This window comes from Apodemus sylvaticus, chromosome 17 (assembly GCF_947179515.1).
Source record: "Apodemus sylvaticus chromosome 17, mApoSyl1.1, whole genome shotgun sequence".
NCBI classification, from domain to species: domain Eukaryota; kingdom Metazoa; phylum Chordata; class Mammalia; order Rodentia; family Muridae; genus Apodemus; species Apodemus sylvaticus.
Window position 1 is genome coordinate 22,033,310 of NC_067488.1, and position 23,305 is coordinate 22,056,614.

General features: G+C 40.2%; 1 protein-coding gene and 1 non-coding gene across 2 annotated transcripts in view; both read right to left on the reverse strand.

The window, feature by feature from the left end:
* Positions 1-23,305, reverse strand: part of Samd12 (sterile alpha motif domain containing 12) — a 398,111-nt gene that overhangs the window by 86,152 nt on the left and 288,654 nt on the right. The gene's annotated exons all lie outside the window — the stretch shown is intronic.
* Positions 1,859-1,989, reverse strand: LOC127668258 (small nucleolar RNA SNORA17). Its single transcript, XR_007974039.1, has one exon. It is a non-coding gene; the product is annotated as a small nucleolar RNA SNORA17 (small nucleolar RNA).

Genomic DNA, 23,305 nt, shown 5'->3' on the forward strand with positions numbered 1-23,305 from the left:
ACCAGATTCTCCTTTGCAAGCAGTCTCTTCTCCCACAGAGCTTAGTCTATTTGAGCTGTAGCAGGGTCCACTACTTGACCAGACAACGTCAGCATCCCTGTGCAACAATGCTCAGACACCCTCCCCTTGCTGTATTCAACACAAAAAGAAATCTAAGTCAACACTGCATGTGGATTCATATAAAAATATTGACATGGATACTTACTTTTGTTAGAATAAAGGAAAGACCCCCGAAGCCATTCACCCATGAGATTAAACAAAGGTATTGTTTTTCCCTTTGTCTAACTTAAAAGTTCTGAAGGATAAAGGGGGCAAAGATGTACAAATTTGAAACATGCTTATTTTTTTTTAAAAAGAACTCTTGTATTGGTTCTTTGTGAATTTTGCATCATGCACTCCATCTCACTTATCTTCCCTTTCCCTTGGTCCCACCCTCCACCCTTGCAACTCCCCTAGAACAGAAACTTGTGGAAGCTGTAGTGCGTCACAGTGTGTCCCGCAGTATGCCCTCATACTTTATCCACACTTCTTTGCTTGCAAATGTTCATTTCAATGAGTCATTGGTTTGGTCGAGGCCTCTGACCTCTATTAAATAATCAACACTGGAACCTCCTTGGGACTCCTCTCGGATATCTTGGGTCATGGAGACCCTATAGCTTTGATTCTGTAGGACCTTCCCCATTACACGCTCCAGCAGTTCATCTATGATTTTGGAGTAGATGGTGGGGTGGCCCCAATCAAGTCCCTAGATCTGGACCTGAGAGACATCTGAACTGATCACCACACCAGCTCTCTCCAGCTCATGCATTGGGGGCCAGCTCACCAGCAAGCCCCACACCCAGGCTACGCTCTCCCGCGCTGCCTACGGGAGGTGCCGGCCCCCCTCTCCCAAGTGCGGCAGCAGGTGAGGTGCAGGGCCAGCTTTCCTGCCTGCCATATGTGGAAAGCAGTGGATTGAGGAGGGGGAGGGCATTTCTCCTTTGTTCACGCCACTGCATGGGACGTAAGTGACAGGGAAGGCTCTCCCATGTATATACTTTCAGGTCAGCTTATCTGAAACTCCTGCAACGAGGGCCAGCTCTACTGTGCTTCCTGAACGATGAGCGGGTTGTTCTCCTGATTACTACAGTTAGCTAGGAGCAGGGTCAGCTCTCCCACTCTCAGGACTCCAGGGCTAGCTCCCCCATGATGCCCAGGTAAATGGTGGAGCCAGTTCTTCACAGCCCTCAGATACCAACATTTCCTCAGCAGCAGCCCACACCAGTGATGTCCGCCTGGCCTTTGGTAGTAACAGACCCCAGGTACGACAGGGCCATGGACTCAGAAGTGGCCCCCTGCGGCAGCACAGGCCAGGACCCCACCATGGTTCCAGGTGGCATGACTGAGTACTTACATCAGGCTGTTCCTCACTGCCCTCAAGTCTCCAGTTCTGCCACTCTCCATTGTGCCCACATGATTGTATTTCTCCTTCTCTTCCATTTCTCCACCACATATTTGCTCCTCTTAGTGGCACCCAGGATCTCTGAATGTCTGGGGTCATCTCAAGAATGCTTTCAGGAGTGCTATACCCCACTTGGGCATTATGATACTGGGCAGGGGATACCTCTGGCATGGTCTCCCCTACCTTCACCCCAGGCCTGTATGGAACAGGACAGGAGGTCATCTCAGACTAGTTCCTTCATCAGGCCTCATGGTGCTGGACTGGTGGTTGTCATGAGTTTACTCCTCACCTGGGCCAACCATGCGCCCAGGCAGGGGTCATCTGTCTTGGGCTGGCTCCCCACTCTTGGAGCCGGGCTGGGCCTGGGTGTCAATGCAGGACTGGTGATCATCTTAGGCTCAATTTTGTTTTTCAGTTAGCGTTAGCCTACTAATCATTCAAATGTTCACCGTTCCGAACCCTGAGCTTGGACATAGCCTCTCTCTTCTCTGCCACCTACTGACACACATGTGACACAGCGGCCACGCCTGCATGCCTCTCAGGACAGGGAAACATATTTGTTAAGGAAAAAGAGCTAATTCTTTTAAGAACATGGATGACCATGGCTGATTAAAAATCTGGGTTTTCTACACTTTGCTCTTGTTCAATTAATTATTTTAATTATACATATTTATGGACTAACTTTTAATAATTCAACATATGTTTACAATTTCTAATAAAGAAATTCCGGTAGGAAACATTTCCATCTCTTTAAATATTTAAAAAAAAATTCCAACAGACATGGACTTGCACATATTTATGGGACGTGCTATATGATCTTCAATATATGTGAGTGAAAGATCCCGATTAAACCAGGATTATTAACATTTCTATTGCCTAATCATGAGTATATCTGAGCTCCTTTCCCATGGTTCTCCATACATGATCTAGTGGGTTTCTCTGAATACAGTCACTGCGTTGAACTGTAGAATGCCAGATTACCAGAGTCTGCTCTTGCTCCTAAGTCTGCTTGGGTGTCCTTAATCGAGAATTTCTTCATCATCCCTCTCTGCTTCATTCCTAGCTCTCGGTGGTCACAATTATACATTCCCGTTGATTTAACAATCCTCCGCTCCCTTTTTACAAACCTAAGCACAACCCTAGTGTCTATCTCAGATCTCTCAGGCGGCTTGGGGAGCTGTGCTCGCCCAGTGGCCACACTGATGTTTCTGCAGCCAGGGCAGGCACAGTTTGAATGAACGGTGTGTCAGTGGTTTTGTTCTTGCTTTCTCTGATCAGTCCCTGAAGGTGATTCTGAGTAATTGGGCTCAGGTTCCTGCAGCTCTGGTGAGGACATTTCTCCCCATTGCCTTCCCAGATAGTCAGCACAGAGAGACTATCTCTGCAGAATACATGACAAGCCTCAGCTCCATACCTAGGTTCCTCCAAGGTACATTGTCACATATCTTGTTTCATTTGGGTGCTGGTATGAATAGCAGCTAGACATAGATGAAATGGTGTTTCCAAATAAAAGAATCAACTAGCCAGGAGGCATGACCAGTATTTAATTTGCTGCTTGTGTTCAATAGACTGTGAGCTCCTCAAGGGTAGGGAATCATATCTCATCTGTCTTTGTAACTGCAGTGAATAACACATACTCATTTGTTCATTCATTAATTCAACAAATATTTACTGAGAGCTGGAGGAGACAAGAAAGGTACAGGGTGCAGCAAAGAACTGGATATTTCATTTGTCCCACGGGCTGGAGCACCATGGAATAGGTTTCTAATATACTGTAAGAAACACAAATAGACACTCATAAATACATAGTACAAAAGCTGAGCTCGCATACTCATAAAGTCATCAATGGCAAAGGTGACTAGGACCTGCTGTCAGAGATAAGGAAACCAGTTCTCACAGCGGAGCAGTCCTGGGCCTGGTGCTCTCTTGATCTTGAGCAAGGTGGTCTATTGAAGATAATGCACTCCGTGGAGAAGCTGCTCTTGTTTTCACTCATGTCTCTGGTCCTCATAACTTATTATTATTATTTTTAATCACATGCAGATATCTCTCAACAATCACAGGGGACTGGTTTTTAGGACTCCTTATGGACACCAAAATCCACAGATGTGAAAGTATCTCATTAAAAATTGGTATACTATTCGCATATAAACTGCATACATCTGCCCATGTATTTAAAACTATCTTTAGCTTTCTTATAATCCCCAATGTATGTAAATAGTATGCAAATAGTGGTTATTCCGTTCTGTTTAGGAATACTGAAAAAAAGTCTGTATATGTTTAGCAAACATACAGTGACTTTTCTGAATACATTCAATTGGCAGTTAAACTTATAGATGCTGTGAAGTGGCAGCTACGTAACTTTAGCTAGATATTTATTTACATATTTACTATTTAATTACAAAAGGATTATATAATTTTCAATGGTCTCTATATAACTGCTTTTACAAAACCATGGAAACAAATTTCATTAGGAGCAAACAAAAACTGGGCCTAAAATAAGTTTCAGAAGAGTGGAATGTAGAAATGACCTCTCGTTGAAGTTACTGAGTCTATATTTATAGCTCAAAGCATTTATTTAACTGTGGTCATGCACTTATGGGTTAGGTATTGGTGAAGGGCTCAGTTGGATGGTTCATCTGAAGATTTACATCATTTGTATGTCTGGAGGTTGGAGCTCCTTGGCTATTCTGTCTTTTCTCACATGGTGTGTCTCTCCTGTTGCTTGGACTTAAAGCAATATAGTGATCTCAGATTCATTGCAAGTGTTCCAAAGAGTTAGAAATTTAGTATTTCTGTTATTTCTGGGTTTAGACCCAGACACTGGGTCATTTATCACACCCATCATATCCTACAAATTATATCAGTCAGCAAGCAATCCCAGATTCTAGGAGGAGGGTTTTAGAGCCTACTTTTCAATGGGAGGAATATTAGGAAATTGGTATTCAACCAGCTCCATATACCGACTTCTGGACTATGATTCATGTGATATCAGATGTGCCATTATAATGTACTATAAGCTGGGTGGCTTATGCAATAAACGTCATTTTCTTCTATTGTAGAAGTTTGAAGTCCAACATTGGGTTTTCAATGTTGCTGAGTTCTGGTTAGGCCTCTCTTTGGACCTACATACTGACTATGGCCCATCGGAGAAAGAGTATAAAGAACCTCTTTGGGTCCCTGTTTTGTGGTGTTAATCTTATTTATGAGAGGGCCATTATCAGGATGTTATTAGTGATTCATAAGAACAATTAGTGAAAATACTGACATATAGTGGATAAATAGGGCAACTGTGAAAATATTTAAACTTTAAGACAAAGGATAGATATTCATAATTTCCAAAGTTAAAAATCTTCTAAATTTTATTATCTTGGTAACTAATGTAGGCCACGGGTGTGCTACACATTCACATGCATAGATAGTGCCCATTACTCGCCCCCCTCTGTCTACCTCTATCTAATTTATCCTGGAAGCACAAAACCAAAACTCCTACAAAGGATTTGGAAGAAAGTACTGATGTGTATTTGAAAATATTTTGCCCTTCACTGAAAATGAAGATCTTAAGAGTGTTTCATCATGTTTGACAAGAAACTTTTATTGAAAATATACTGACAGTTGAATGAGGAAGCTTCTTCTGTAATACTATCATGACCGACAAGGGAAAACAGAATGTCTCTTATTTTAAAAATTTCTTTCTCCCATGTGTATTCTGGTCAAATCACAGCTTGATGAGAAAACAGTGGTTTTCATTTCCTGTTGAATTTGACAAAGACCTAGGAATACAAAATGATGATGGATGCATAGACTTAAAACCCCAGTGGAAAAAAAAAAAAGCCCAGGCCATAAACTAAATAAGAAATCATAGATATAAAAAGCCTCAAATCTATAGTAGTAGTTCTTAAACTCAAGAGACAGAGAACCACATCCCAACTCAGAAGAACTAGAAAATAGTTGAATTTCTGAACAAGCTTTAAGGATTTTTTTAAAATTTACTCTTCAGACATACACCAGAAGAGGGAATCAGATCCCATTACAGATGGTTGTGAACCACCATGTGGTTGCTGGGAATTGAACTCAGGACCTCAAAAAGAGCAGTCAGTGCTCTTAACTGCTGAGCCATCTCTCCAGCTAAGAAATAGTTTAAAACTCTGTAATTTGGGATGCTATGATAAATAAGTTTAAAGTAGGTGGTCCATGAAATAAAGTGTTCATACTCTACTGTATGGGAAGTATATGATTTGGGTCAACATTCTATAAAGACCCATTTTCCAGGTTTGTTCCCAGAGTGGAAATCTTAGACTGTGGTTGACCCTTTGGAAGGTAGGGAATAGGTAGATATATAATGGGTTGGTCCATTGGTCACTGGCAATATGCACCCAGAGGAGACAGGGGGATCCTGTCTCAATTCTCTTTCAATGCTTTCTTGCTTGAGATGTGAACAGTTGTTTTGAAGTACTGATCTGATGATGCCACCATCATTAGAGTAGCCATTAGGTCACCTGATCTTTGATTTGAATATCTCACGTAAGCTTAATAGCCCATTTCTTTTTATAGGTTAGTTATTTCAGTTATTGTATCATGATTAGCACAAAGCAGGCCAATAAAAACATGGCCTCTTTCAGAAAGAGAGTGAAATAGAACATAGACAGTAAGGATCATTCCTGCCTTTCTAAACAGTTATTGATTAGAGTTATAATAGAATCAAGAGAAGACCATGTATGGTAGACTCCATTTCCCTGACTTAGCATGGAAAGGTGCTAAATCAAGAAATGGACTTTCTACTCCCAATGCTGCATTAAGTAGCTAAGTGAGGTCACAACTCACTCCTTTTCTCTGTTAAAATCTGTTTCCTTTCCTGTATGATAAGGAGGGTTTACTTGAGTCTCAACAATGGCTAGAGAAATTCCTTGCGTCCTATGTCAGAGACAGACCCACTTCTCACTCAGAGCACAAATTTTCCCACTAAATCCTGGTCTCACAATCTTCAGCAACTTAGCCACTTACAACAGAAACAGAAGGCAGTCAGCAAATGAACCACTTCATGGTCACTTTTCTCCCTGCCTATGCATCTGTATTATGAAAATGGTTATAAAATATACTTCTGGAGAAGGAGAAATAGTTTTAGGTCAGGAGGTGTCCAGAAATAGAAACATGGACTTAAAAGGTTAAGAATGTCAAAGTTTCTCTAGACCGTCTCAGGCCTGTCCTGGTTACCATGGTGATAGACACCAGTGTAATTGCCTCTAGGGGATTTGGCAGGAGGGATAGGACTGGGATTAGAATAAGCAATATTGTGGGTGTGCACCTGCATGAACTCTGGAAGGCCTCTTTAAATTTTATGACAAGCACTTCTACTGATTCATCTAAGACCCAGCCTTAAAAAGTATTAGGACAATGGAACAGCAAGACTACTGTGAATTTACTTTTTCACTGGAGATTTCTTGGGTGGCCTGATAGTGGACTGTGTAGTAGGGGAAACAGAGACAGAATAAGCTAGCCTTTGAATTACTAAGGGGCATTTACTGGAAAGGACAACAGCTCTGGATCTTCTTTGATTAATTACACAACTATGGTCAACTTACCTATTGTCTTGAGGGCTCTGCTTTTTATTCTGGGAAGCAGAAATGAGAAACTCTTTGGAGGGATGCTGTAAAGTTGGGAATGTGTATGTACATGGCACTGGACACACAGTACAGTGAGTGGATATTACAAGGAAATTCCTTCTTTCTGAACTCTATTCTGCCTCTTGTGACTGCTAGGAAATGAAACAAACATTGAATAGCAATATTAAAGCCAAAAATGGATGTGGAAATCCATGTCCCTGTTCAGAGGAAGCCTGGAGACTCTTTAATGCACTGTTGACTTTGTGACTCATAGCTCCATTCTTTCATCTCCTCCCATCCTGCTCAGGTTGGACATTATGGGGAAAGGCTGACAGCACAATGCTGGGATCTTCCCATCAAAATCAGTCTCCAAGTGTTGCCAAAGTTCCTGGAAAATGGAATCATAAACACTGGATGACTTAGTGGAGAACTATGGCTGCTATTTAGTGATATGACTAAGCTATGCATGGCCTAGTGTTGGGCATTTTCTTAGCACTGTCTGAGCCAGTCTGAAGACCAAAGAGTTAGATGTTACTAGTCTCATCTTAAAGATGAGGCCAAGATTACTAGACTGTAGAAAGGGTATACATTTTGGATTTTTATGTAACTTGTTCATCTATATTGACTACTGGTCATTTAACACTTTTCCTCTCCTCAGGGAATTTCACAAGAACAAATGAATAATCAGTTAACTAATATGAGACCAAAAAATAACATAACATCATGTATCACAGCAAAATAAGACAGTAAGCTCTTCGGGACGACGGGCTTTGTTTTGTTTTTCTTTTATCACTCTTATTAAGTGCAGTGACTGAGTTTTAGTATTTCATTCATTGAATGTTGGGTGTATAATTAAATGAAGTTGTTAAGTTTCCAGGCATATCTACAGAGATATTTAGTGGGAATCCAAAGATCAGGAACAAGATCAGGAACATGTCAAGGATATGAGGGAGCAGAAGGGTCTCTTCACTGAGCCTAGAAAGAAAACCTGGGTTTAAATGGAGAGGTCAAAGAAAACAAAGTTGAAGGAGAAACAAAAACATAGGAGGCAGGATGCAGCCTGTGCATGGGTAATGAGACACTGAGGATAATCTGGCCAACCAGTCAGCAAGGCAAGGTGTCAGACAAAGCAAGGGGTTCAAGACCCATTATCAAGAAATTGGTCAACAGAGGCCTAAAAAAGAGGTAAAAGGAAAACACTGTCGGTTGGTCTAGACATTCAATAATGAGTCAAAGGAAGTAGCCTAGGTCACAGGAGACAAAGCAGTTCTCCAAGGATAGAGGATATGCAAGAAAACCTTTGGCATCAGAGAAATACACACACACACACACACACACACACACACACACACACACACACACACCGAGAGAGAGAGAGAGAGAGAGAGAGAGAGAGAGAGAGAGAGAGAGAGAGAGAGAGAGAGAGAAGACAAGTCTGCCAAGAAAAATGTGGACAAGAAGTACCAGGAATGGTGCTTGGAGCAGCGCATGCTGGGACTAATTACCATCTCTGCTTGTTTTTTTCATGCAACACAGCAGCCTATTTGCTCTCAGGAGGCCCCGATACAGCTGTGTATGCTATCAAGTGAACTCAAGGAAATCAAACTTACTGAGGCAAATATGAGACTCAAAGAGGCATGTAGTCTCTTTAGTGGGATTCTCTGATTAGATATACCAACAGGTTACAAATTTATTATTTTAATATATTTTATACAATTAATAATTATATATAAAATTAGATGCTTTTAGTTTGGAATAAAGAGTTATGACTAAGAATGGAAGGATATAAAGATTCTTTACATGGAAACTGTTACTTCTATCTTTCTCCTTTCCATCCCACTGTTCCTACAGGACAATAAAATTACTACAGTTGGTTTTGGTTACTTGTAAATGAACTAACATCTTTGAATAAATGATCAGAGTAGAAGTGTGGTGTGGTGTCTGTTTTCACCCAAAGGACTGAACAGAGCTAATTATTGCTTCACACAGTAAAATTGTATAAAAAATCTCAAAATTCTATGAGATTCTGAAAAGCACTATGAGGAGGACATTTTGGATGTGACGAATCCCCAAGGAACACCCAGAGCCTTGGTGATTTCCTAGGTTGACTCACAGGAGCCTGCAAAGTTTTGGACTCATAACTAAGATTTATTTCAATAAGACCAAACAAAAATCAAAGCAGAAAGAAGAAAAACACATGGTGTGGCATCTGGAATAAACTAGACTACAGTCTTCAAGGGTCGTTTGCCAGGAGAATCAAGCAGAATTATTCCAACAGTGATCTGTGATAACACATATGAAATGTCTACTAGACATGTTCATTAGAAACTGAATAACCTAAGACTATGTTTGGGGCTAGTTTTATTGTCTCCCTGGTATGTTCCAACATTCAGCCACCTGGAAGGATAGCAGGAATTTAGCATGGAGACATTTATGGTTATAAGATGTTTCAGCGTCATAAGCACTTGGCAAGAGAGTCATGGGACCTCTTCTGAACCCCAAGTTCCCAGATATCAGAGAGGACTAGTCTGGAAAAAAAACAACCAACCAACCAACCAACCAACCAACCAACCAACCAACCAAAAAAGAAAATAGTCTATGGAAGCATTACAGTGTATAGTGCTAGCTTTTCCTGCTTATTATTCTAATAGAAAATAGTGGGGGCTAGGTGGGAAAACTCTGGATGGTATGGCTACTTTTGGGGGCATTAATATACAACAGGATATTAAAGGCTTGGAGAAATTCAGTAGCATAAAAGACTATTAGTTTTCAATCAATCAATATTTTTCCTGACCTGTTTGCCCATGGTCCTTTAGTTAAAAAAACAAAACAAAAGGAAAACCAAAACCAAAAATCTTACTTCAGTCTGTTGTATATCAGCACAATTTCACAAATCCCAGGCATGATATATGGACTTCTATTACTTCTATGTCCTTAGTCTTTGCTTTTCATTAAACATGCTAATAACAACAGCTAACATAGGTAGCTCTCCCTGTGTGTAAAGCGTATTTATTTATTTATTTAATTTTATTTTATTTTAGTTTAGTTTTTATAAAACTCATTAATTCAAACCAAAGGTTGGTGTAGGTAGCTTGTAAGTAATGCAGAGCAACAGGGCAACGGGTAAAGAGAGCAAGTCCTGCATTGCATGGTTGAGTTCCTCCTTTTCTGGCTCTGCCAGTGGCAGATATAGGACAAGTTTCTTAATTCTGGTGTGCCCCCATTTCCCTACCTGTAAAAATGAAAACTGTATGCACAGTACTGGCTACAAATATACTTAGTCAGTTTTAAAAAGTGAATAGAACAGGCTAGGGAGATGGCTCAGTGGATAAAGCCCTTGTCATTCAACTATGAGGAGCCGTGATTGGATCTCTAGCCTCTACATAAACGTAGATGTTTGTGCTAGCCTGCCTAAGCCCAGCAGGGGAGAAGGAGAGCCTGAGCATCCCCTAAGCAAGCTAGCTAGATAAGACAAGCTGAATCACTGAGCTCTGGGCTAGGTAAGAGGCAGTGCCTCAAAAAATGATTGAAATCTTCCTCTGGCCTACACACACACACACACACATATACATGTACACATCACACACATAATGTAAACACACATAAGAGTGCACACACGTACACATGTATACATGTACATATCACAAACTCACACGTAATATAAATACACACACAGACATAGTGAATCAAATTCTTTCTAGCTCAAGTCAAGTATACATGATGCATTATTCCATGCCATCAATCATGGGAAGACATACAAAACAAGCCATTATTACTTCAGAGACTATGGATGGGTTGGTCAGAGGAGAGTGGCCCTGAGGAATGCCAGATAGAATTGGCAGCAGGTCTAAGGAAGATCAGACACCCAAAGCCAGTAAAAACCAGGGACCAACTCCAGGATGTAAACAGGCTGTCACAGGCCAAGAGGCACCATTAATTTCCTGGGCATCTAGGCCTGAGGCCAAGAACAGAAGCGATCTGCTTTAGACTGTAAACAGAGCAAGACTCTAAACAGCCTTCAGTTAAACCTGGCAATTTTATCCATATGCTTGAAGAAAGGCACCTCACAAGAAAATCCCCTATGAATCAAGCCACACACAGATTTACATGGTGAAGAAAAGAACAAGGAAAGATGCCAAATTGAAAAACGACAAGCTGCCACCAGGAAAAAGTCAATTTTTAATATGCCTTGGTACTTTGGCTTTATACCTTCTCAGGCTAAATCCAGCTGCAGAATGTTCTAGAAAACTGAACAATTCTTCACGAGATATATGAAGAGGCAGTAGTGTCATCTTAGAAGAGAAGGACAATGGTGTACTTTGCAGCGTGTGCTATGGGGGTGAAAATTGGGAGACAGCCCTTGGGGCACAGAGTGTGATAAAAGAAGTTGGAATAAAAAACTTCAAAAGGGCTTGGCAGAAAACTTAGTTTGCTGTCTCTTGATATAGCCCTAGAATTTTCATGGATAGAACCATTGGTAGGTGTTTTCTTATAGTCACTTTCCTAGGTTCAATCTGTCTTATGGAATCAGGATCCAGAACATTCAACATATTGTCACAGTGCTTGCCTTTACATTTCTAATTAAGAGTGTGCCAAAAGTATTGTGCACAGCACACATTCAGCAACTGTGATAGGAAGGGAGGGGCCTTCTAAGTGGTTAATGCTTGTTCTATATCTAGCAGCACTGGATGTGTAACTACCTATCCAGTGTCCTTTATATATATAGCACTTTGTAGCAAGAACCCTTACTATTGAATGGCCCTTAGTTTTTTTTCTGAGTATGCTTTCAGGACTTCAACATACATCAACTTTTCCTCCATCAAGCCACTATGAGGTAGGATGATTTGTTCTGTACTTTCCAGGCATACGGATAGGAAATTTCCCAAGGTCGCTTAGTGAGGAAATGGTAGAGCCTCTTCTCCAGCTGTCTTAGTTGTGATATCTACCATGTGATACTGTGGCTTATCCATTTGACAGTATATGCCAGTGCTAACTTGTGTAGAGGAATGTTCCTTCTTCTATCCTGTAGAGAGTCAATGGAACAGGCTGAGGAGGCCAAGACAATACAGCTCAAATACCACATCAATGAAGACAAGGGTTATGTGGCCAGAGAGATCTAGAGTTATAATCTTCTTTCTCTAATACATTCCATACTTGTATGGCTTACACTATTTTATTTCTGACTCTTGGATCCTTCATTTCTTATCTATTAAAAGGGAATTACAGAAGAAGCCACTTCACAATGTATGTTGTGAAAAGGAAATGATTTAAAAGTCTGAAGTGCAAATATTCAAGTGCCTACCACAGAGCCTAATTAAGACCAAGGTGCACTTAAAGACTGGTTTGACAACCATAACGTCAGGATTTGCTTCACCTTAGTAAGTGTTTGACAAATGCATACAATGTGCACAAACACATATGTTTTTATTTGAGGATTCAATATAGTAATCCCTAGACAGAAAGGCTAATTGTTACTTTTACTATTTCAAAACAGATCTTCTAGGATGTCAGTCTCATTAAATATGAGAAGGTTGGTATTTGGCCATTGGATGTAGAAAGAGTGGTACTCAAATTCATTGTATTCACAATGTAAATTTCAGGGTTCTGTAATTGCTATAGGAAAGGTCAGGACATATTTGGAAGTAGAAAATTAGGAAACCAAGAGAACACAGGAAAGGGTTCTGTTGGGTCTAGATACACCTAGGAAATGTTGAAGAGAGCGGAAGCCATCAGCTTCTCTGTGAATGAAATGAGAAAGGAGAAATCAAGTCTGAAGAATGGAGGCATAAAGCTCTTGCCTAACAGACTTGGGGGGGTGGGTATAATTCCTAGTACTGAAAAAAAAACAAATGAATGTTAAACAAACAAATAAACAAAGAAAAGTAAGAAGGAAGAAGCTAGAGGACAAAACCATCAGAAAGACAAGACATCAGACAGTTAGTTGGTCATTGGCATTGTAATACTAAGATGGTGCCTCTTGCTCTTCAGGACACACTATACAACTAAACAGCATCCCAAGGCTTCTTCAGACTCTTGATTTTCCAGTTCACAGCTCTAATTTATCCTGAGACCCAGCTGCCTCTTCATTCCAAAACCTTGTCAAAGAACTTCTCTCCATATGTACTGAGATAACCCCACAGTTCCTCTTTGCTTTGCTGAAGCCACCTTGAGTTGATTTCTATTTTTTTGCAGCCACCAGAATCCGAACTCAGCCAGTGGAAAACTCTGGTTACTATTAGGCTTATCAACAATAATCCTTATGTGTGTTTAACACTCTGCACATTCATAAACTGCTTATTATTATTAATATCTACAACAAGCAAGTACTACAGTAATGCTGCTGAAGCAGTCATCCAAGAGCTAATAATTGGGTAACAGCTGGAGGTTAAAAAGCAAGCCAGGGAGAGTGAATGGATTTACTGAAATGATAACTAATACGAAAAGCCATCACATCGCTGGAGTTAATTCCATTTACAAGAGCCCATCAGGGCTGGGTGACTGTAGATCAGTAAGACAGTAGGGGGAAATTTTCTTCTATTAGGAAAGAAGAAAACAATGAAACAGATGGATTGCTGTTTTTAAGATTAAGATTACAAGAACACAAAACACTGGCTATGCTTAGATGGCTCAGGGGGAAAAAAAAGGGCTACCGCCTACACAGTTCCTAAGAAATGTGCTTCCTTCCTCCAGATGCCAATAAAGCATTAGGCAACTGTCAATTTAGCAATGGAAGTGCCACCGAAGATTCATATTTAACAGGGACCAAATATAACAGACAATGGAAAAAAGAGGGTTGGAGGGGATCTAAATTAACCAACCATGATTGAGGAAATAATTGAAGCAATAAAATGATCAATAGGAAGTCAGGCCATTCTCCAGGACCTGAGAGTTTCTCAGTGGAATATTTTTTTAAAAAGACCATTTTTATTGACCCATCCTGTTTCGATGGTACTAAGTCATCAAGCTCTGCCAACTAGTCACTGCCGAATGGGCACACAATGAAGAGGAGGCTAAGTAAAGAGATACTGAGGGATGGATGAACAGAAACTTAGGCCACGCCCGCTTCTAGGTCATGGAGCCCCTCAGACAGAAAACAGAACAGAACAGAACAGAACAGAACAGAACAGAACAGAACAGAACAGAACAGAACAGGAACACTGTTACAGGTTCTATATAACAAGTGTTGTGTTGTTTAAGAGAATCTGAAAACACAGGAATTAAAAAAAAACCTCATCTTTAGGGTTGGGGAGATGGCTCAGTCAGTAGAGTGGTATATAATCACGAGGATCTGAGTTTGGCCCTCCAGCATTCATGTGAGGATGCAGAGAGATGGAGACGTGTAAAACCCAGGCAGAAGGCCCTCACAGTACCTGAACCTCCAGACACCTAGATCACAGACCTCCTCATCCCTAGACCTATGAGAAATGTCTTCTTCCTTCCTTTCTTTTATTGGATAGTTTCTTTAGTTACAATTCAAATGTTATCCCCTTTCACAATTCCCTGCCCCACTGGAAACCCAATATCCCCTCCCACCTCTCCCTTCTCTGAGGGTGTTCCAACACCCATCAACCCACTCCTGCCTCCCAAACCTCAAATTCCCCTATGCTGAGGCTGAGGCATTGAGCCTTTACAGGACCAAGGGCCTTTCCTCCCACTGATACCTGACAAGGCCATCCTCTGCTACATATGCAGCTGGAGCTATAGGTCCCCCATGTGTACTTTTTGGTTGGTGGTTTAGTCCCTGGGAGCTCTGGGGGGGGGTCTGGTTGGTTGATATTGTTGTTCTTTCTATGGGATTGCAAACCCCTTCAGCTACTTCTTTACTCTTTTCTCTAAATCCTCCACTGGGAATCCTGTGATCAGTCCAATGGCTGGCTGCGAAGCATCTTCCTCTGTATTTGTCAGGCTCTGGAAGAGACACTTAGGAGACAGCTATATCAGGCTCCTGTCAGCATGCACTTCTTGGCATCTACAATAGTGACTACATTTGATGACTGTATATGGGATGGATCCTCAGGTGGGGCAGTCTCTGGATGTCCTTTCCTTCAGTCTCTACTCTACATGTTTTCTCCATATTTCCTCCTGAGTGTTTTATTTCTCTTTCTAAGAAGGACTGAAGCACTCACATGTTTGTCTTCCTTCTTGAGTTTCATGTTGTCCGTGAATTGTATCTTGAGTATCCCATGCTTTTGGGCTAATATCCACTTATCAGTGAGTGCATACCATGTGTGTTCTTCTGTGATTGTGTTACCTGACTCAGGATAATATTTTCTAGTTCCATCCATTTGCCTGCAAATTTCATCAGTTTATTATTTTTAATAGCTGAGTAGCACTCCATTGTATAAATGTACCACATTTTCTGTATCCATTCCTCTGTTGAAGTACATCTGGTTTATTTCTAGCCTCTGGCTATTATAAATATGGCTGCTATGAACATAGTGGAGCATGTGACCTTGTTATATGTTGAAGCATGCTTTGGGTATATGCCCAGGAGTCGTATAGCTGGGTCCTCAGGTAGTACTATGTCCAGTTTTCTGAGGAACCATCAGACTGACTTCCAGAGTGGTTGTACCAGCTTGCAATCCCACCAACAATGGACAAATGTTCTTCTTTCTCCACATCCTCACTAGCATCTGCTGTTACCTGAGTTTTTGATCTTAGCTATTCTAGCTGTTGTGAGATGGACTCTTAGGGTTGTTTTGATTTCCATTTCCCTGATGACTAAGGATGATGAACATTTTTTTAGGTGTGTCTTGGCCATTCAGTATCCCTCAGTTGAACATATTGCAACATGTGTTTTTGTTGTTTAATATACATGTTTTAGGATACCTTTTTTGGTACCACAAATTATCTCCATGCTTCTCCACTGCCTTCCACCAAAAAGTACACATTGTTCCCATTCTTTATACCCATGTCAATAAGCTCCAATCTGGTGAAAGGAAAACTATTGGAAAACCCCAATGTGCTGGTATATGCTGCCATAGAAACATCTATGCCAGTCTCTGGCTTCACTCACAAAAAGTTGTCATTACATATTTGGGATACTTTTGACTGTGATTCTTGTTGACAAAACAAACAAACAAACAAACAAAAACCAGGCCTGTGTCTGAAGCAATTTACTGGTTGCGATGAAGTTATAAATCCTGTACTATACCCGCCCAGTTCCTCAGCTTGTGTCAATGTGAACTGTAACAAAATTCCAGCACTTGACTGTACTATAATAGACTTGTAAATGGTGTATTTTATCTTTGCAGTAATCTCCAGAATGAACAGATTCTTAGAGGTAGATCCACTTGCTATAGACCATTTAATTAGATATGGGCATAATCATTTTGGAAAAATATCCCTCTTAATCTTTATAGAGACTCTATGAAGAGGGATTTTTGTTCTCATTTTGCAGCAGATAAAACTTAACTTTTGTATGGATATATTATTTGCCCATGGTTAAATGGGAAAGAACAAAGTTGGGATAATAACTGAGATCAAGTCTTTGACACTAAAGTCTAAGTTTTGAGCCACTTTTTTATGGGTTATCTACCCCAATGTTGACAGAACTGTGTAGTGTATAGAGGACAAGCAAGGGGCAAAGCAGGACATAACCTGTCCTCATAATCATCGTCCCCATTATTCCCCTCTCAGCACAATTTCTTGTCTACCTCAAATTGCCAGGATGCTCATTTCAATATTTCTTTTCAGAAGAGGGGACTTAATTGCACAAAGGCTGCATAGAAGCTCAATGAAAGAGCTCTGGGAATATAAACCCCCACTCTCACACTTAACACAGAAGTGAAGGAGAGTGAAGGGAAGAAATGCTGAACAGGCATGTGACAGCACAACCTGCCCCTGACATCCTAGAAACCTATGTTCTGATGGTTTTAAAACATACTCTCTCACTGCCTGCCTCCTATTGGTGCTCCATTCTTGGACACCTTATACATTTCACAGGCTATTTTCAAGTGTTTCACTAGTCAACATTCTCAATTCTGAGGCAAACCATTGTCTGATGTTTCTCTTCCTAGCCTTCTGCATATCACTGGCTCCATTGCTATTGTGGGGACTCAGAGAAGTTACCTGGTCTAACTTGTGTATATGTGTCATATTTGTTCGTGTGTGTGTGTGTGTGTGTGTGTGTGTGTGTGATCATATGGTGGCAAGAGAACAACACTAGGTATCTTCTTTCATTGCTGCCCATGTTATTTTTTTAAAACAGGTTCTCTCAAATGACATAGAATATGCCAATTTAGGTAGATAGGCTGGCCAGTGAGCTCAATCAATCTACCTGTCTTTCTTTCTTAACTCCTGTTCTGGAGTTATAAAGATACACGGCTAAGTCTGGCTTCCGTTTGTGCTGCACCTAACTAAAGTCATATCTTCATGCCAGTGCAGAATCAATTTGAAGCTTCTCTTTTGCTCTAGATTCTTAATTAAAAAATTCTTATTTATATTTATTTTATTTATTTGTATATTTAAAGATCAGAATCTACCACAGCCAGAGGAAACTTTGTAGAGTTGGTCCTCCTCTTCCCCCTAGGTTCTTACTACCAAACTAAGATCTTCTGGCTTGGTGGCAGACATCATTATCTGCCAAGACATTTTTCCTGACCCTGACAAGTTTTTGGTCCTCCTCCTACCCTCGTATTCAATTTATTGCTGAACCTAATTGACAATACACTTCTCTAGCTCTAACAATCACCTGCTCTCACATAGATCTCTACACACTGAATTAATTAGCATGGGCTTTGATCCAATGAGAATGGTATTCTCCCAAGTAGATTAGCATAAACATTACACATAGAGGGAAGAACATCTGGAAATACAGAGAGATGACATCAGCTCTCTAAAAGCCAAGGAGAGGGACCTAAAAGGAAACCAATCTTGCCAATATCTAAGTCTAGCAGCAGTGCGCTCTAAAATGGAGAGAAAACATGTTTGTTATGTAACCCACTCTGTCTCCAATTCTGTGATATGATGGCTTTTAAAAACCTAATATCTCATATTAGATTCTACAACGAACTAGAATGGGGATTGTTTATATTATGTTTCCAGCTGAAGCTCTGGTATGAAACACAAAGTGATGATGCACTATCCTAATGCTAGGGCAGCTGATTATAACAACAGAAATGACATGACACACAATGGTATCAGAACATTGTAGAGGGTATCAGTAGCACTGCCCATTTTACTAGCTCTGAGCCTGAGAGACTTGGTTAAAATCACTTAACATTTTTAGGTCTTAGGTTCGTCATCGAAAATATGGAAGCATCAGCTCAATCTTACAGACTGTAGTGAGGATAAGTTACGAAGCAAATAGAGGGCTTAGGACAGGGTGGACACATAGCAAACTTAAAACAAATGACAGTGACTATTGTTAGTGTTACTGTTCTGGGCTCAGGGGTTATGTATCCTGGGTCTAAGGACAATTTTGACTAAACTTGAAGAAATTAAAAGTATATATCCCAGCATCTATTGGAAAACAGGATGCTTCAAGTCAGGGGTTGTCTTGGATATGTTGAATATCTATCACATGAATATGTAGGACATATAAGTGTTCTACAAGTATCTATCCTTTTAAAGTATTGTATGACCTCCACTTTATGGTTTGGGATAGAACTTCCAGGTTAAAATTATCTTCCTTCTGAGTCTGGGTTACTTTAAGTAGTATAAAGCTTCCAATTTTACCCATTTCCTGCAAAAGTCATGATTTTATTTTTCTTTATGGGGGACTATGATGGGCTTAGGATGAGGAAGAGGCCTTAAAGGAGGGGAGGCAGAGGGAAAAAGAATGAACAACACAATACATGAAAGCAGATTGGGGCTACTCAGAACAAAAGGGGACCAGTGGGAGGTAGGTAAGAAGATGGGAGAAGGGGCAGAGGAGGAGGAAGGGAGAAGGGATAGGGGAGAAGGAATAAGAAAATAAAGTTTCCGAAAACACCAGAATAAAATCTGCTAATTTTGTATGTAATTTTTTAAAAAGAGCAAAAAAGTTTGATGAGAGTTGTCCTCCCATTTGGCTGGGAAGTCAGTCAGCTCTCCACCTCCACCTAGGTAGCAAGATTGTCAGAGTCAACTCTCTTAACATCGTAGCAAAGGATGAAAAAGTCAAGTCCTTTTAAGCCTAAGGCTTGAACAGAATGGGCTTCCTGGAGTCTAAATGCTAATTATTTCAATTATCTTTACTGTCACAACACTTAGGATGTACAAGGAGCTTATTTAAGGGACTAGGAAACAAAAGTACTGGCAGTTCCTGACCTCAATGCCAGGTTAACCCAAGGGACCAATTGACTCTCAGCATCATTGCCTTTCACAGCAGAAACTGCCAAGCCATCATGATTTCAGCCCTTATTAGGATACAAAAAGAAAGCCAACGGATGGCTTATTTAAGGATTAAATGTGTGCATTTTCTGGAGTAATGCTATAAGTGCTTAGAAATTCAACTTTCTAGTTCCTTAGATTTATTTTGTCTATAGATCTCGTATGGGAGAAAAAAAAGATTACAAATTATGCAAAAGACACTGAGGCAAAAGCAGGATCTTCTGCTGGGAGGTGTGCATGGAGACTATGGAGTTGGGGCAGAGTCCATGGAAATTCCATCACAAGGGAGCATACATCTGCAGTTGGGAGATGACCAAAGCATCAAAATTGAAGTCCGTGGTTAGGTTTTGGGTACTGACACCAGATTTAAACAAGGGTCCAATGCAATCACAGAAGTAGGTCAACCCATGTGTGGAAAGAGGGTTTACTGGAAATATGAAACTGCCACATACTTATCTCTTGGTTGGAGCTAGAATAACCAGAGTCACTGAGGGGGCGGTGAAATCTGTCATGGCTACCTTTTGGGAACTTAGAAAGTAGCAAAAGTGTAGGTAAAGCCTTGCCAGTTATTTTTTTTAAAAAGCAGATAGCTATGGAGGGCAGGGAGGAATACTAGTCAGAGCAGAAATTAAAAGTATACATTTTTGTTTTTGATGGGATACAGGATGCCTCAAGTTAGGGTTGTTTTGGATTTGCTGAGTATCAATCACACAACAAATGTTCTACAAATACCTATCCTTTTAAAGTATTGTATGACCTCCTATTTATGGTTTGGGATAGAACTAGCAATGATAGCTCAGAGAAACACATTTCAGAATTCTGACGCCACCCAACTATACAACACACTCATGTTGTTTTAACAAGCTGCTGATTTGTTAGAGTAGACTGAACTAATGTGAGCTTCCTCCTTTGTTAATATGATACACAATTTGAAAATGACACTTGATTTTGTCACGTACATAAGACTCTTCACTGTCTATAGTTCTTGGGATTATGGTCTGCATTCAATATGTTTGAAGAGATTCTGATGGGCTAGCTTTGGCTAAATCTGTAACCCCATGTACCACCTCCTACCTGCCCACCAAGTAATTTGCTGTAGTGAAATATCTTATCAGGGTTTTTCCCTTGGAGAACATTTCCTGGCTACTCTTTTTAAACTATGTCTTGCAACATAACTTTATCACAATAGAGTCACATGATATACTTAAATCTCACCTCTTGTCAAGGGAAGGGGGTTGAACAGGGTATTCCCTGGGTGAAGGGTATCATGGGGCTTTGATATATCTTACAGGCATGTGCTACCAGGGAGCTAGATGTCCCGTTTGTCAAGGTAAGGTGAAGTAAGGGAAATGGCTCTTCCTGGCATGCAGAAACCCCATTTCACAGGATTTTAAAGAATGCTTCTATCTATCCATCAGCAATTTTTTCATTTGACCCAGTCAGAGTCCAGCCTGAGATGAGTTCACACTGTCATTTTGGACATTGTCATTGGCACTACCATTTTGTAGGCTTGGCAGTTGAGATTTAACATATGTGATTTGTATGGAGTTTCTTCAACTACATTACATTTGTTTGCCCCTGGTGAATTCAAAGTACTAAGTGTTCCAGACAGAAAGGCCCAAGAATGAGCAAGGTAGCCTTCTCCTGGAAAAGGCACACAATTTTCTCAGCTTTCACTGAGTCTCTTGCAGTCAGCCTATTTGTCAATTTCAAGGAGGGAGAGTCTGCCTCACCTCCTGTACTAAGTCACAAACTACCACATGATTAGTAGCTGGACAGTATACATAATCTCAAACTTCATGTAGAATGAAGGCTCGAAGTAGCTTTTGTGTGCCTTGTGCATTATTTAAGGGCTCAGCAGAGGCACTCACGGTTTCAGTGGAGTGGTGTCACACTTGAGACTCAGCTGTGAAGAATCTGCAGACCAGCAAAGGGTTGGCAACTTTCTCTTCTTTATGGTTGTGGGACCATGACCCATGCTAGAGCTATGTGGCCTTCTTATGAAACTGTAGCTCACTTCTTCAAAGCTAGCAACAGACTAACTTAAGATAGAACCTAGTCATTCTTTGATTTCTTTGATTAAATCAGGCCCACCAAGATGATCATCCTTTTGACTAATCAAAATCAAGTGAACAGAACATTAATTATGTCTTCAAAATCTTTTCTCCTATGTCTTACAACATAACTTTATCACAATAGAGTCAAACTATATACTTAAATCTCACCTCATGTCAAGGGGAGGGGACAGAACAGGGTATACCCTGGTTGGAGGGTATCATATGAGCCTACCGTACTGTCTAACTCTTCCTAATTTAACTGTTCAGGAGAACTTACAGTTTGTTTATTATGATAAAATTAGTCACTTAACCATTTTGAAGTACTCGCTTTGTGGGATTTATTACATTTGCAAATATATTGTAGAGATGCCATCATTATCTAATTCCAGAATATTTCCATCATCAGAAAATAACGTTTTGTACTTTGCAACCTCCATCTCTTTTAAACCCCTGCCAGACACAAAAATAATTTCTGTCACTCTGTATCTGCTTATTCTAGACAGTGTATGCAATGAAATTCTATAGCATCTGGTCTTTTCTGACTGGATTCTCTCCATTAGTATAGTATATTAAAGATTTGTTTGTATTGTATGAGGATGAGATCTGATCTTTTTAATGGAATAATAATATATTATCCCATTCATTTGTCCATTCACAATTACATGAATATTTGCTTATAATTTTTGATATATTATTTATAGTATTAATAAATACTTATGAACTCATATATACATACATTGAGGTGGGCTCATGTTTACTTACTCATGAGTAAGTATGATTATAATCTAGCAATGTATTTGTAGACTATACAGTACTTCTGTGCTTAACATATTGAAGCCAGTTTTAATTTGAGACCCTAGGCAAATAAGAGCGACTCAAAAGCATTTTCATAGTTATTACAAGCTGGAGTCAAAGTCCTGATATTACTGCAAGCTTTGCAAGAAGAATTAACTATTCATTATCAACCTACCACTGTGGCAGGCTGAAAAAATGGCCTTCTGAAAACATTGACTCCCTACCTCCAGATATGATGTGTATGTTACATGGTGTGGCAAAGGAGAATCCCAGTTATCCATGGAATTAAGGATGGGTAAATGACAATTAACTTACGTGAGTGTTATCTATCAACAGACTCTTCATCCACAGAAGCAGGAAACAGATGAAAGGAAATCATAGGAACAATACTCCACAAGGAATTGGCATGTCCTAACTAACTTTTATTATATAGGAAGGAAAAATACTAACTAGAGACCGAGAATGACGTCTAAAATCTAACAAGAGTAATGGCACTGATTACTTTTCAGCCCCATCAAAGAAACCTAGCCTGTGTGAATCTCCATGATAGCTCAGAGAAACACATTCCTGAATTCAGAACCTCCCAATCTGTACAACACACTCGTGTTGTTTTACGTTAACAAGCTACTGATTTCTTAGAGTAGACTGAACTAATGTGAGCTTCCTCCTTTCCTAATATGATACACAATTTGAAAATGACACTTGATTTTTGTCACATGTTTTATATAAGATTCTTCACCGTCTATAGTTTTTGGGATTATGGTCTGCACTCAATATGTTTGAAGAGTTTCTGATGGGCTAGCTTTGGCTAAATCTGTAACCCTATGTCCTAACACCCACCTGCCAATCATGTAATTTGCTGTAATGAAATATCCATGTTCTTCCCTTGGAGAACACTTCCTGGCTTCTCTCTCTTTCTCTTTTTAACTGTGTTTAATTCCCACTAAACACTCATCATTTCCAGCATGTTCCTGTGAGGATTCTATACAGTTAAGAGCTTAACAATTGCTTGACTACTGTCCACCTTTCCTGCAAGATCAATTCACGAATATGGTCAATCAGTTTGTTAAGTATCTACTATGTGCTAGGTACGA